Genomic DNA, 16,873 nt, shown 5'->3' with positions numbered 1-16,873 from the left:
ACTTAAAGAAAGTTTTAAATTTTAAGAAGCTGGAACTAGGAGCTTGCTTAGGAGCTTACCTCCTTCCATTGAATATATGAAAAATCTAATGAATTACATTTATCTGTCCCCTTTGGCCCCAAATAACGGATCTATTTAGGTTCCACAATGCTATTTAGGTCCAATTTTTTTCATATTGAAAACTGTAAGGGCAATGATATTCCAGCAGGAATGAAGAATTCAAACACTTAAGAGAAATGTTATCACCAACAGTAGTCTCCCAGCTATAAGTTCTGAATTACCCCATGAAGGTGCCCGATTCTTTTCATTTACAAACTCTGAAGCCTAGGAGAACTGTGCTGTAAATTTAAGCTCCACAAATTTGGTCACAAATATTTCATCCCCTCTGGATTCATTAGGAGAAATCACTTTTTTTCTTTCTTTTTTTTTTAATTGCCTTTGCACCTCTAAAGGTATAGAACCAGCTAGTAGGAAACACTGGGTAGTGGGAATTATGTGGTATTTCCATGGATTGTATTTGGCCCTTCAGGGCTGTATCATAAATATTACAGGCTTTCAGAAAGATGGTTTTCGGTGCCGAAACTCACTTCACAAGGAGCAACACTTCTCTAACCATTAGAGTAACTGCACTCTAACTGTTTTGCCTTTTCATGTACTTGCTACTGCTAAATAGGTTAGCTCAGTTGGAAATGATTCCTGTTAATCTATTGCCTTTGGAACTCCTGTTCTTACAAGAATTGCTACCTCCTCTCTTGATTTCCTGAGGTCCTGCCAAGCCTGAAGCTTTGCATCTAGCCAACAGATTTATTACAAAGGTGTCAAAATTAGCAGCCTGAAGACAATAGGAAAAAGCAGCTCTGCCATGTGTGTGTTCTGTTCAAAGGCACAGCAGATAAACTTTGTGGTGTAATTAAAACCAAACAATTACAAAGATGCAACGAAGAATCTTAAAAAGCAAGAAGCATTAAGCTTTTCTGCAATTTGACTCTGGCAATTTGAATTAGCTAAGCAATTCTCGCTTTGCAGGGCTTCCACTTTGATTTCTGGTGGATTTGGTGCAGCATCACAGGACTCTGAGATGTCTCTAACTGCCTGGCTAGGGTCAGAAAGCAGGGAGAAAGCAAGATGTGATGGGGCTGGAATGGAAAAATCACCTTGTCTAGCTCCTGCTCCTGTCATCACAGGCATTGAGCTTCTGCAAGAAATGGGAAAATACGTACTTGTGTTTTACCACCCTTAAGCCGCGATCCAACGGAGCATTTTCGCAAATGCTTATTTTAAATATATCAGTAGTTCCACTGAGTTCCTAAAAAGCAGTGTGAACCAAACACTGTGTTCAAAGGAAGCAGTCTTAGCAAGTGCTATGTGCTTTGAAGTACAAGATTCCACTGGATTTAAGATGTATCCATATTTCCTCACTCTCAAGCCAGGACACAATGTTAACCATGATACTTGAATTTAAGAGACATTAGAACAGACATTCACTAGGTGTGCCTTACATATCCAAAAGCTGCCAATAACACTGTACAGTTTATAAAGGAGCAAGGGGAATTCAATGACCAGCTAGCACTCCATCATCTACCAAGGCCTTCTGAGCCCAGAGACTGAAAAATTTATGGTGCAGAAATGGAGAGACTGAAAAGACCTTTCACTGATTTAAACAGCTGCACATCTAATATGCTGACATACCCTCCAGCATGCTTCTTCCTACTGCCATGGGTGAATGAAACAAAATGTACATTTTAGTAGGAGGGTGGGTTTGTTTGTGGTTTTTTGTTGTTCTTTTTTTTTTATTAGCAGCCCTATAATACTCTTCAACTCTTGATGTCATTTCTGAATAATGCAGTGCCTTTGCTTTCCTAGCATGTGCCCAGGATTCACTGACTGAGAAAGTGCAGGAATTGACAAAGGCCGTGGCAATTTTATCTACAGGTAGAATTAGCTCAGCTCTGGCCAAGGAGGTTCAAAAACTATTAATAGTATAGGCATATCTTTGCTCCTGGGATCTCAAGTAGTAGTCGTCTTATTAAGCTCTGGAAATCTCCATTTTGTGAAGAAAGTGCACCCCTTCCTTCCTAACACTATTTTTTTTGGTGCATATTAGGTCAGTCTTTGACATGTCTTGAGGCTTCAGGTGCAGGAGAACATGCGATTATTCTCCTTTCCTTCAGACCATGTTGGCATGAACTAATTAGTTTTGCCTCATATCTGCCTACTCTGTTGCAGATTCCTTGAATCATCATAGTTCATGATTATTGGCCTCTGAGAGGTTGGTCAACGGATATATTGGCCCAAAATCTTTTTGAGACTGGGTTGGTACAGAAAGAAGACAGTCTCTTCTGTGGAAAAGATTATTTAATAATATTGGTTTATAATGAATCACTAACATACTCCAATGCAGTGAGCTGGATGCAGAGCACGACATTAATATAATAAAGTGTGCAGCCTGGGTAGTCAGTGGATAAGAAGAAATGGATAGAAGAGAGAAAATCACCAAACCAGAGGCGAGTCAGTGCATAGGTGAAAAGAAATAAGGATTTAACACAAAGTTACAAAATCCGCAGGAAACTGCTTGTCCTGGTTTCAGCTGGGATAGAGTTAATTTTCTTCCTAGTAGCTGGTATAGTGCTGTGTTTTGGATTTAGCATGAGAATAATGTGATAACACACCGATGTTTTAGTTGTTGCTAAGCAGTGTTTATACCAAGTCAAGGACTTTGCAGCTTCCCATGCTCTGCCAGGTGCAGAACAAGCTGGGAGGGGGCACAGCCAGGACAGCTGACCCCAACTGGCCAAAGGGCTATTCCATACCATATCACATCATGCTGAGTATATAAACTGGGGGGAGTTGGCCGGGGGGCAGCGATTGCTGCTCGGGGACTGGCTGGGCATCGGTTGGCGGGTGGTGTGTGGTTGCATCACTTGTTTTTTTTTCCTGAGTTTTGTTCCTCTCTTTCTCTCTCATTGTTTTGCTTTTCATTACAATTTTTATTCTTATTCTTATTATTACTGTTGTTGTTGTTGTTGTTGTTGTTATTATTAAATTATTAAACTGTCCTTATCTCAGCCCATGAGTATTCTTACTTTGGCTCTTCAGATTCTCTCCCCCATCCCACTGGGGGGGAAGGTGAGTGAGCAGCTGTGTGGTGCTTGGTTGCTGGCTGGGGCTAAGCCACATCAGTCCTTTTTGGTGCCCAATGTGGGGCATGAAGGGTTTGAGATAATAACAGATCAACCAGAGCGTATTAAGGAATTTAGATCTGTTAACAGTCGCAGGTCCCAATATTGATTCATCTGTCCTTGATATTAATTTATCTGATCTGCACCATGCTCTCTTTTTTGCTGTCCATGTTAAAGATTGGTGTTGGTTTTTGCAGTTTGCTGTGCTCTGCAGCGATTAGTGATGCTTTGCCTGGGACCTTTGTTATTAAAACACTGGCCTTCAGCTTAATGTGGTATCTGAGTTTTGTACTGAAGCCATTACTTTACCTCAGGTACCACCTCATGGAGACAATTAGCAATTATACCTCTTCCTCTAAGAGGTTTTTTATGGAGCAAATACAGAATGGCACCTTCACTACCTTCTTCTATGATGTTTCCTCCTTCGTTACCATAACTTTTCAGTATCTTGAACATCCTTGGGTAGTTAAGATACTTCCACTGGTATTTCTTGGGAACATTGTTTTGGTTTTGTCTAAGGTTAATAAGCAATTTAAGAATATCATCCAGAGATCTGCCCCAAGGCTGGACAGTTATGAGTGGCAGGGTGTGTGGAATAGTATGGGTAAGTTCCTAGGACAGTGGGCACCTCCAGCGCTTTGGAACTTCACCCCTGAACAAGTGCAGAATCCTGAGAAATTAGTAGAATATTTGGAAAAAGCATGCTGTCACCCTGGCAACTCCAGAGAGTCACAAATCACTGCAATGTACTGGGGCCTGGCCCACGCCTACCGAGCCCTGTTCAACGCTATTCAGTACCCTCAAGGGGAAGAGAAGGTCTCTGGATCTGACAATAAAATGACAAGCACTGCGGCTACTCCAACTCCCATAACAGATACTGTGGCTACTCCAACCCCAGCGACAGGCACTGCAGGTACTCCAACCCCAGTGGCAGGAACTGCAGATTTTCCAAACCCCCCCCAACAGGCACCGCAGCTGAACCAGAGAACCAACCCTTGCCGGAATCAGTTGCCCCCCTTTCTAGGGAAGGAGGCATTGACAAAGCAATTGGAAAAGGGGAACAAGCCCTCAGCTTCTGGAGGCAACCCCTGTCAGCTATGAAGGAAAGATATCCCTTCAAGGAAGATGTTACATATTGCCCAGGTAAATGGACCACCATGGAGAGAGGTATCCAGTACCTGAGGGAATTAGCCGTCCTGGAGGTGATTTATGGTGACTTGGACAACGAGCAGTTATCCAAAGAGCCAGATGAAGTCTGGTGCACACAACCCACGTGGCAGAAGTTTGTACAGAGCGCACCATCATCACATACGTACTCATTGGCAGTGATGACCTGGAAAGATGGAGAGGAACCAACGGTGGATGAATTGGCTGGCCAACTCCAAGAAGATGAAGAAAGTCTCTCTTCCTCCCTATGGGCCTGCATCTCAGCTGTGGAGAAACAGCCGGACATGCTAGCCGAGAAACTGTCCTGGGAGTTCCAGCAACTCAAAGAAGATATGTCCTGCTCCCCATCTGTACAAACCAGTATCTCATCTATTAGGAGTCAGTGTCCGTCAAGAGAGAGGATATGGTGGATATAAACCACAGGCTACCCTGTGGTTTTACCTGTGTGACCACAAAGAGGATATGAGGAAGTGGAATGGAAAATCTACCTCGACCCTACTGGCACGGGTACGTGAGTTGCAAGGAAAAACAATAACACAACAGGGTTCTTCCAGCAAAATTGCTGCTCCAGTTTCCAGTGGGCAGTTCCCCAGACGGAGTAAAAGGGCTGATCTTACTCCTGATCCTAATGAAGGAACTCCTGACTCATATTTACAAGAAGTGAGTAGCAAATACTATGACCAGGACTAGAGGGGCCCTGCCTCCAGCTGGGTGGAGGAAAGAGACAACCAGGTTTACTGGACTGTGTGGATTCGATGGCCTGGCATGTCAGACCCACAGGAGTATAAGGCTCTAGCAGACACCGGTGCACAGTGCACCCCAATGCCATCAAGCTATAAAGGGGCAGAACCCATCTGTATTTCTGGAGTGACAGGGGGATCCCAACAGCTGACTGTATTGGAGGCCAAAGTGAGCCTAACTGGGAAGGAGTGGCAGAAGCCCCCCATTGTGACTGGCCCAGAGGCTCCGTGCATCCTTGGCACAGACTACCTCAGGAGAGGATACTGGTGGGCTTTTGGTATAGCTGCCTTGGAGATGGAGGAAATTAAACAGCTGTCCACCTTGCCCAGTCTCCTGGAGGACCCTTCTGTTGTGGGGCTGCTGAGGTTCGAAGAACAACAGGTGCCAATCACTACCACAACGGTGCACCGGTGGCAATATCGCACCAATATCGCACCAACCGAGACTCCCCGATTCCCATCCATAAGCTGATTACTGGAGAGCCAAGGAGTGATCAGACTCGCTCACCCTTTAATAGTCCCTATGGCCAGTGCAAAAGTCTAATGGAGACTGGAGACTGACAGTAGACTATCATGGCCTGAATGAAGTCGCGCCGCCACTGAGTGCTGCCATGCCGGACATGCGAGAACGTCAATACGAACTGGAGTCAAAAGTCACCAAATGGTAAGCTACAATTGATATCGCTAATGCGTTTTTCTCAATCCCGTTGGCACTAGAGTGCAGGCCACAGTCTGCTTTCACTTGGAGGGGCGTTCAGTACACTTGGAATCGACTGCACCAGGAGTGGAAACATGGCCCTACCACTTGCCATGGACTGATCCAGATGGCACTGGAACAGGGTGAAGCTCCAGAACATCTGCAATATATTGATGACATCATCGTGTGGGGCAACACAGCAGAAGAAGTTTTTGAGAAAGGGAAGAAAATAGTCCAAATCCTTCTGAAAGCCGGTTTTGCCATAAAACAAAGTAAGGTCAAGGGACCTGCACAGGAGATCCAGTTCTTAGGAATCAAATGGCAAGATGAATGTCGTCAGATCCCAATGGATGTGATTAACAAAATAACAGCCATGTCTCCACCAACTAGTAAAAAGGAAATACAAGCTTTCTTAGGCGTTGTGGGGTTTTGGAGAATGCATATTCCAAATTACAGTCCGACTGTAAGCCCTCTCTACCAAGTGACCTGGAAGAAGAATGATTTCAAATGGGGCCCTGAGCAACGACAAGCCTTTGAACAAATTAAACAGGAATAGTTCATGCAGTAGCCCTGGGGCCAGTCCAGGCAGGGCAAGATGTAAAAAAAGGTGCTCTACCCCACAGCCAGGGAGAATGGCCCTACCTGGAGCCTCTGGCAGAAAGCACCAGGGGAGACTCGAGGTCGACCCCTGGGGTTTTGGAGTCGGGGATACAGAGGATCCGAGGCCCGCTCTACTCCAAGTGAAAAAGAGATATTGGCAGCATGTGAAGGGGTTCAATATGCTTCAGAAGTGGTTGGTACTGAAGCACAGCTCCTCCTGGCACTCCGACTGCTGGTGCTGGGCTGGATGTTCAAAGGCAGGGGTCCCCTCTACACATCATGAAACTGATGCTACGTGGAGTAAGTGGGTTGCAGTGATCACACAACGGGCTTGAATAGGACACCCCAGTCGGCCAGGAATCTTGGAAGAGATCACGGACTGGTCAGAAGACAAAGATTTTGGAATATTGCCAGATGAGGAGGTGACACATGCTGAAGAAGCCCCACTGTACAATAAACTACCAGAAAATGAGAAGCAATATGCCCTGTTCACTGACGGGTCCTGTCGTATTGTAGGAAAGCATCGGAGATGGAAAGCTGCTGTATGGAGTCCTATATGACAAGTTGCAGAAACTGCTGAAAGAGAAGGTGAATCAAGTCAGTTTGCAGAGGTGAAGGCCATCCAGCTGGCTTCAGATATTGCTGAATGAGAAATGTGACCAGTGCTCTATCTCTATACTGACTCATGGATGGTGGCAAATGCCTTGTGGGGTGGTTGCAGCGATGGAAGCAGAGCAACTGGCAGCACGGAGGCAAACCCATCTGGGCTGCCGCATTGTGGCAAGATATTGCTGCCTAAGTAGAGAAGCTGGTTGTAAAAGTTCATCATGTAGATGCTCACGTACTCAAGAGTCAGGCCACTGAAGAACATCAAAACAAACAGCAGGTGGATCAGGCTGCCAGGATTGAAGTGCCTTGGGCGGATCTGGACTGGCATCATAAGGGTGAATTATTTATAGCTCAGAGGGCCCATGACACCTCAGGCCACCAAGGAAGAGATGCAATGTATAAATGGGCTCATGATCCAGGGGTGGACTTGACCATGGACACTATTGCACAGGTCATCCATGAATGTGAAACATGCGCTGCAATCAAACAAGCCAAGAGGTTAAAGCCTCTGTGGTATGGAGGACAACAGTTGAAATATAAATATGGGGACTCCTGGCAGATCGATTATGTCACACCCCCACAAACGCGCCAAGGCAAGCGCTATGTGCTTACAATGGTGGAAGCAACCACCGGATGGCTGGAAACGTATCCTGCGCCCCATGCCACCGCCCGGAACACTATCCTGGGCCTTGAAAAGCAAGTTGTACGGTGACATGGCACCCCAGAAAGAACTGAGTCAGACAACGGGACTCATTTCCAAAACAACCTCATAGACACCTGGGCCAAAGAGCATGGCATTGAGTGGGTATATCACATCCCCCGTCATGCACCAGCCTCTGGGAAAATTGAACAATACAATGGACTGTTGAAGACTACACTGAGAGCAATGGGTGCTGGGACATTCCAACATTGGGATACACATTTAGCAAAGGCCACCTGGTCAGTCAACACTCGGGAATCTGCCAATCGAGCTGGCCCTGCCCAATCAAAGCTTTTACGTACTGTGGAGGGGAATAAAGTCCCTGTAGTGCACATAAAAAACATGCTGGGGAAGACAGGCTGGGTTACTCCTGCCTCGGGCAAAGGCAAACCCATCCATGGGATTGCTTTTGCTCAAGGACCTGGGTGCACTTGGGGGGTAATGCGGCAGGATGGGGAAGTCTGATGCGTACCTCAAGGGGATTTGCTTTTGGGTGAGAATAGCCAACGAACTGAATGGTATGGTGTTAATTGCTATGTAAAACTGTATGTCATCCCTTTTATGGTGGCTATATGCCATATCAAACAGTATTACAGTAAGAATCACCCAGATTAATGAAGAATGAACTTTGATGAAACCGAGCAAAGTGCAGCAGTGATGGAACCAGAACTGGCTTCAGCTGCAACAATCCAACACCACACACCAACTCTCCTGCCCTGAAAGACTGTTATGACAGATGGAGCCCAAAGTCATGGACTAAATGAACTCAACGGACATTTTAGAGGGATGGCCCATACCCTAAGGGATCAATATTTCTGTGTATATATTAAAAGACAGGAAAAGCGGTGGTGATTAATTGAAATGTATTGGAACGGTTAGGACCTGGGCACGACATTGATGGTATAGAACAAGGGTTGGATACTGTCCTGGTTTCAGCTGGGATAGAGTAAATTTTCTTCCTAGTAGCTGGTATAGTGCTGTGTTTTGGATTTAATATGAGAATAATGTGATAGCACACTGATGTTTTAGTTGTTGCTAAGCAGTGCTCATACTAAGTCAAGGACTTTTCAGCTTCCCATACTCTGCCAGCGAGGAGGTGCACAAGAAGCTGGGAGGGGGCACGGCCAGGACAGCTGACCCAAACTGGCCAAAGGGCTATTCCATACCATACGGTATCATGCTCAGTATAGAAACTGGGGGGAGCTGGCCAGGGGGCACTGACCGCTGCTCACGGACGGGCTGGGCACCGGTTGGCAGGTGGTGAGTGGTTGCATCACTTGTTTTCTTTCCTGGGTTTTGTTCCTCTCTTTCTCTCTCGTTGTTTTACTTTTCATTACATTGTTGTTGTTGTTGTTGTTGTTGTTGTTGTTGTTATTATTATTATTATTACTACTATTGTTGTTGTTGTTATTATTTTTATTTTTATTTTTATTTTTATTTTTATTTTTATTTTTATTTTTATTTTTATTTTTATTTTTATTTTTCAATTATTAAACTGTTCTTATCTCAACCCATGAATTTTCTTACTTTGGCTCTTCAGATTCTCTCCCCCATCCCACCGGGAGGGAGGGTGAGCGAGTGTCTGTGTGGTGCTTGGTTGCCGACTGGGGCTAAACCACGACACTGCTGGACTGATTTACACCAAGCAAGGATTTGCGTCAGCCCTGTTGGAAGTGTGTGGTAGACTGGATGCACTGAAATGATTTTGGACAAGAGATACTGGTACTGAAGACAAAGAACGCTAAATATTTCAGGGATATGAGACAAGAAGACGAGATAAATTTAAGTGTTGAGAGAAGGCGAAAGCAGCATGAGCAAGCCTTTCATTCCAAAAATATGGCTAATCTACTTGAAACAGATGAGGAGCCACAAGTGTCTGAAATCTTATCTCCCAAAATATCACTTCTAAGCACACTGGATTAGCAGTGTTTATAGTAAACTTTGTTATAGTAGAGATGAAGGCACTTAGGACTGCATATTCCTTTTGGAATATAAATAAAGGTTTAATTAGCATTTACTGCTTTGTAATCCCACAGGCTGTAACAGATACCAACACTTCTGCCTGAAATACCTTCTTTTTAACAGAAAGAAGTGCCTGTAAAATCTTGGTTACTTGTGTTTGTCTGATTTAGAGATTTAGATAATTGCCAACTAGAAGATGGGCAGTTCAATCTGTCACCTGTTAAGGAAATATTACCAAAAAACATCACAAAGATTTAAACACAGAAATTATCTAGATAAATGGGGAAGTAATCCAATATGATTTTAATTAATCAGACAGATTTTTATTCTACAGAAATCCTAAAATTTCAACCCTTTTCAACAAGCATGTTCTAAAAAATAATTTGTTGGAGTGATAAATCAGGTTTCTACCAAAGTACGTTAAGAATTCAAATATCTGACGTACAACTTCAACGAGCACAGGTAAGTGTATAGCTTTCTGACATCCAGGAAGAATGCTGTTTAAATGCCACAATGTAAAATTTGTGAAGTAAATTAAGGTCGTATCATACACCTTTCTTGAGAGACTTCCATGGGAGTCTCAGTTTTCTGATCTGCAATTTTTATGTAACTGAGCAAAACAACAGGTTTTTCAAATCCTCTAGTTAAAGATAAGTTTATCATGAAAATAAAAACTATCGGCAAAAATATTGCTCTATTAACAAGTGATTTAAAAATCAACTTATACTGAAGATTTTCCGTTGTATCTATTTTCTATTCTATGGTATCTTACATATTATATAAATGTAGCTTCATTAAAATGCACAAATGTTAGTCTTGGAATCCAGTAGGCAGGAAAACAGATGGCAACAAAGCTAAAGAACATCTGCATCTTTGGGGTTTTAAATCTCTTATTTGTTTGTAAGTAGCAGTGACAAATTGAACATTAGAGCAAAAAGTGCAGTTTTCGGAAAATCCATCAACATCAAAGATGTCAAACACTGTGATTCATAAAACTTTAAAGACAGTAATTATCCTGAACAGCCTCTTAAATGAAAAAAAAAAAAAAAAAAAAAGACAATGAGTGGAATTTCTAGAAGCAGGTTATTAATTGGAGCCAGTGGCAAGATGTGCAGAGGGACCATCCAAAGTGAATTCCTTGTCGGAGTAAAAGGATATGCTGGAGAACAGAGGGGGAAAAATGCTGAAACTGCAAAAGGCCATGGAGCCCTTCTCTTTGTGTGAAGCCTAGCTACATTACAAAGCCACCAGAAACAAACGGCAGGCCCAGTGGCAAAGCCTTACATTATGGAAAAAAAACCCTTCTAGCAGGCTTTATAAATGGAGAAACAGCCAACAATCTTCTTTGGACTTCTGTCTTCAAATTCATTGTTCTTTTTTAATTATTTCATTTTACTTTGCATATTCTGGCCCTACCCAGTTTTGTTAGGTACTGACCTAACACAGGAAAGTAAGATTTCATCCTTCAGGAATTCAGGTTCAAAATTTCTTGTCCAAACTATACTGATGTCAGATGAAAGATTCTTCCCATGATTTCAGCAGGCTGTGGGTCAGATCCAAAACCATCAAGCAACACATGAAGTGTGACTTGAGAGAGAATAAAAATACACTTGCAATATAAACAAGAGAAAGGAGGCACATGCAATTTTAGGTCTTTGACTGCTCTGCTATGGATACCTTGAGTAAACTTGGGAAAGTCAGTTCACCTCTGTGTCTGCAGTCCCCATCTGACAGTGAGAGTGGTGTCTCTGTTCAGTAATTCTGCTGTTTCTATGAGATTATAGAACCTTTCATGGGGAAATCTTCTCATTGTAGGATTGCATATTGCTTCATATAAGATGGCACCAACCCCTCTGGACACTGCAGATATTGCTAGTGTATAATACTTCTGCTACTTGAACAAGCTGATCCAAAGATGAGGATCTGAGTGGGACTCAGCCTCATGTACCACATGCTTACTCACAGCGATGTCCCTTATCAAGTCTAGCCTGGCAGAATGATGCAATCCTGCAGCCTACAGACTGCGCCTTGCAAGGGCTCTGCCACTGCAGTAGCATTTGCATGTAATTAGACAACAGAACTAAAGGTGCAAAGACGCACAGACCCCTGATAGGAACTGCACAGATTTGCACATCACCTCAATAAGAAAGCCTGGAATAAACTCAGCCCTCCCGATTCCCAGGGTGATGCATCAGCCTGGTATCTCTAGAGTGCTCCTCAGATCATCACAGTGCAGGCTGCACACCCTTCATCGCTTCCAAAAGTATAATCAGAAGTTCCTCTAGATTTGTGTGGCTTGGACATTAAGCCTTCCCCTAGGCAAACCTGCTTTCAGAGAATCCTTCTACAATAATTTTTCACATCTTTCTTGAGAGCTCAATATCATCACAGCTTGAAATAGAAAACTCATAGTCTAGAGTACAGATGTGCAAAACCCCAGGCTGCTTTTTGGTCCCTGGGACTTGTTGTTTCTGAATACCTTTCTGAAATCATCGTCCATCACAGTCCAGAACCTAAGGCACAGCTTGTCCTGGCTCCCTGCTTATTTTCCCCATCCTGAGACAGAGCCATCTAAGACAAAGGGTCCTCATCATTACTGCAGTATATTTACTGATCTCATAATCTGTCACTGCTCTGTACTGGCTGGCTTCATTCCCTTAGTGTAAACCACACTGCTTGTTGCAAAAGGAATTGGAGAGGTTAAGTATTATCTTCTACAGACTAAGATTATAGGCTGTGGATCAAATCATTCATCGGGTTTTGTGCACATCCAAAGTTGATTGCACAACCAGGGTCAAATATAGATCTCAAAAACAAACAGAAAAGCTAAACATTTGTCTCAACCCATGCCCTTGCCTATCGAGACAGCGGGATTAGGCAGGAGGGACACACATTTCTATAGTCCGCGGCATGCAGGAGTGCCATGGCTAGTGTCGAGCCTGCTTTTGGCTTCCTTGGCTGAAATCAGTAAATGCCCAGCAGGACTGAACCAGGGAAGCCTTTGGCATGAAACCAGAATGAAGCTCAAGTAGCTGAATATATGGCAAGATGACCCAGTCCCCTGACCACACACACCCCGTGTCATTGGGAAGCTGACATGAGACCTATGGGTAAGGATGCCACTCTGGGCATTCACATATTTCTAGGCATTAAGACAATGGGAAAGAGGGTCTCTATCGCAACTGAAAACCATAGCAAAAACTACAAGAGTGTAGGCCACATCTGCTGTGGAAATGCCCTCTGTCTGAACTATGAGTGAGAAACAGTGGTTTAGCTTTGAGTTCCTGCTCCTCAAGCAGATTTGTTATTTCATTCAGAATGGCAATGTACTCACATTAAGCATGCATAATTCTTTGGTTGACTACGGAAAATGTTTTTATTTTGGATTTAAACATCACACCCAGAGGTTTCTACTGAATTATCTTTGGATGGGATCCAAACTGGAAAACCTACCTATACAGCAAAGAAAAATTCTGGACTGTCACCAAGCATACCATGAAAAAAACAAAAGCCAGAAATTAACAGGCTCAGGTAAAGACAGGGAGATAACAACAGCAAGTTTGAATGTGGTGTGGGACAAATGAAATAATAAAATTAAGCTTATAAGTGATAAAGCACCATTTTACCGCAAGGCCATTCAGCAATTCTGCTAAGATTACCTCCAACAGGTTTGCTACTATTAAGAATATTCCCCCAAACTGTTCAAAGGCTGCCACAAAGTAGATGTACTCTACCATATCCATCATTAGGCTGTTCACTCCAACTTCAATGGAAATTTGAAGTGAGCAAAGGGTGAAGGCTGACCTAATCAAAAATGTTAAGAAATTCTCAGGAAAATCTACCTTAAATTTTGAGTATAATCTGTTTGCGGTTTATTCCGCAGTATTTGACTTGCCTTTACCTATCTCTCATCTGAATTTCATATATACTTAATATCAATTATATGTTATAAATATATTAAAAGGATATAAAAAGACAGATTAAAAAACCCAACAAAACCTTCAGGTTACGAAATGTAGCATTCTTGAACATGAAGCTACAGGCATGTCAAGTGACTAGATGGATCATGCAATTAACGTCAAATAGGAGACCAGAATTTATATGGTTTGAATGCATTGAGAATATTTCGAAAGTGAAGAAGTGTGAGATGCAGGACAGGGATAGGCTGGTTTCTTTCTGAACAAATAGACCTGAATTTGCTATTCAGAATTTCAAATTCTTATTTAAATAAGAACGCTTTTATTTTCACTTTCCAGGGACCCAGTAGGGCAAAGCTCTCTTTATAGTTAGTGGAAAATATGTCCTTCAAAGAGTGATTTGGTTTGAAGATGGAAGGAGTCTTCCTCTAAAAAATAGTCATCTGCCTTTATTGATTGAAGTGAATGCCTGATAATTACTTTCCTAGCTTGGATATACCCAAGTGCCTCAAGTCTTGTGTGGGACAGTGTGGCCTCAGTATTCACAACCACAGGTTGAGAGCTGGAAAAGCATGAGACCAAAAAACAAAGGTAGGTCAACATCTTGCAGATTCCTTTAGAATTTAGCAACCTGAAACATCTACATTTACAACAATGTACTCAATCAACAACAGCAAAGCCTGAACTGCAAAATGTGGTACATTTTCATATTAAATGTACTGATAGGAAAAAAACCAGGAAGCTAATTTTATCACATCAGAAAATTTCCAAAATCACAAAGTCATCATTTGCTACTCAGAGATATTTGAACATCTGAATCAGAGCACTCTGAAGTCAAGGACTTTGGATTAAACACAGGAACTCCATTCCAATTAACTCTGCAGGCTTCCCACTTCCAAGCCAGTGGGTTACCGACAATGTTTTCTGCAATGAGTCTCTCTGGCAACTAGGATGATTTCCAGAGTGCTTCAGAGGTTGTGCAGCTGTATTTCCATAATCCAGTTTTTAAAGCTCTATCTTGACACTGCAATTTCTTTTTCATTTTCCCTGAGGTTCAGTAAAATTCAGTTACACCTCTTTATATATAAGCATAATTTACATGTTTTTGCTTCATCTGCAAATCATGATTTCCCCCCTCAAAAAAACACCAATTATATTGTTGAAACACACCCATGAGGGACAAAAATATACAAAACTTCCTATACTCATGCCTGTACTCTTGCCAATAAGGAAAGTTGGACCAAAAGACCTGACAAAGCCTGATGTTATATCTCTTAATCCATCACAGTTAGAAGCAGATACTATATGGAACTGGCCTGTCTCCAACACATCAGCCCTTAAAATGAAATCATCTTGATGAGCATCTGCTTTTCTACATAATTTGAAAACCTGCAAATGGCACATAATATTCACATATCAAATTTGGAAGTCCAAGAGCAGCTGGCTGCTGAAAGACCCACTGCTGCAAAGATGCTCAACAGGCAAACGAGGGCCAAAGTTTTTCTAGGGATGACATTTTCAAAGTGGTTTTAATCATTATCATGGAGAAATTAAAAAGAAAAAAAAAAAAAGACATTACCCATGGTTAGCATTGTGGCTAGGCAATATTCTGGTGACAAAGAAAGTATGTAAGCATGTAATACACAGTAAGTTAAATCTCGTCTGGAATGAGCTGCCTCCAGAACTGGAAGCAGGATAGCTGCACGAGCATGGCTCTGAGCCCAGACTAATTAGCCCTGCTGAGAACATGTTAACATGGCTATTTCGCTTCCGGGACCCAAGCTAATACGGCTGAATGGTAAAGCATTACACTATGCGGACAACTTAAATGGTTTTGGAGATAGATCAATTATCTACACAGTGATGCATTACACAATATAGAAATACAAAGAATGTTAATGACCACTTATCCCCAGTCACAGTAAAGGCATGGCTAGACTATTTCCAGAACAAGAAAAACACCTTCTAACTTTTATACACAAGCAGCCCCACGGCAGAGCCCACCGGAGACCCTGGACTCAGAGTCAGGGAGGAATAGCTCCCTCCTGCCATTCTGGGAATACAAATTGCCTTAAAGCACCAGATGGGAGGCAAGGTCGTAGCCTTGAACTCTGCTCATGTTCATGGCTTTGGAAATAAATCACATTACTCAAAGGTGGAATGCAGGGTGTGTCCTGGGCTCTCGACTCAGGAGCTCTTAAAATGATTACATTCCAGTGTGTTTAGAAAGTACAGTTTAACCAAGAGGGCTGTGCCTAATTGCTATATTTTTGTCCCCAGGTACAGTGTGGTATATATGAGGGTGGAATGGCATACCAAAACAAAAAGACAAAGAGCTCACTTGTTCCCACTAGAACAAAGGCCGCTTCTGGATACCGAACACTTTGGGAAATATGGGAAAGCATCAGGGGTCGAAGTCTGATTTCTTGGCAGTTGAGGTCTTGGAAATCAGTCTCTAAGACTGCGTGCTGTAACTTTTGCAATACATCACCAAAACTGTTAAAGAGAAGCTTGTAACACAGCAAATGCAAACCACTGTAATAAACAGGGTTTTCACACTGCAGCAGAGAGACTACTGCTTTTGGCTAATTTCCACTCCATTCCAATAGAATGAGGTTGTAACTATGAAAAAATGTGTTTCTATACAGAAAACAAACAAACAAAAACCCAACAAACTTCCTCCTTCTCCAAAACCTTTCTGTGGACTCCTGTAAGTTAGGATTTTCATTTCTCACTTTATTTGAGTGGGGAAAATAGGAGGGAAACCTAGGTCTTTTCTAGGGCTATATTTGCACATATGTGAGGTTGTGCTTAAATAGAATTACAATTCTGTCATCATTTTGTGGTGGATACGTATACAAAAATGTAGCTGATTTGTTACTTGACTGCAGAGGGCACAGTGCACAGATGCTGCAATTTTTTTTTTTTTTTTTTTTTCAAAATCTGGCTCAGTGTGTAATGACTGTGTCGTGGCTTTAGCTGATGTAAACTGGTTCAGCAGTGTGGTCTTGAAGACAATGTAGCTGTAAAAGCTTATGTCTGTGCTTCTAGAAATAGAAATACATAGGTCCATGGTCTTAAGAAGTTACGGTTTGTATGATCATGTAGTATACATATGTGTATCTGTATGTGTTTTAAAAAACAAATAAACATTGCTGGCTAATCTTGAATAGTATTTTTTTTCCTTTTTACTTATGACCTTACTTGAAAAGAAAGTAAATAACCCAACAGATTACACTTTATGTAGGTAGGAACATACCATAAGTAGTATCAGGTATTACGGATAGGCCAATGATACTTTT

At 42.4% G+C, this 16,873-nt stretch overlaps 1 protein-coding gene across 2 annotated transcripts in view; it reads right to left on the bottom strand.

The window, feature by feature from the left end:
* The window catches only part of SEMA3D (semaphorin 3D), a 151,433-nt gene that overhangs the window by 39,412 nt on the left and 95,148 nt on the right, over positions 1-16,873 (bottom strand). The window lies entirely within an intron of this gene.

Source organism: Mycteria americana, chromosome 1 (assembly GCF_035582795.1).
Source record: "Mycteria americana isolate JAX WOST 10 ecotype Jacksonville Zoo and Gardens chromosome 1, USCA_MyAme_1.0, whole genome shotgun sequence".
NCBI lineage: Eukaryota > Metazoa > Chordata > Aves > Ciconiiformes > Ciconiidae > Mycteria > Mycteria americana.
This window is presented reverse-complemented; position numbering and strand designations above follow the sequence as displayed.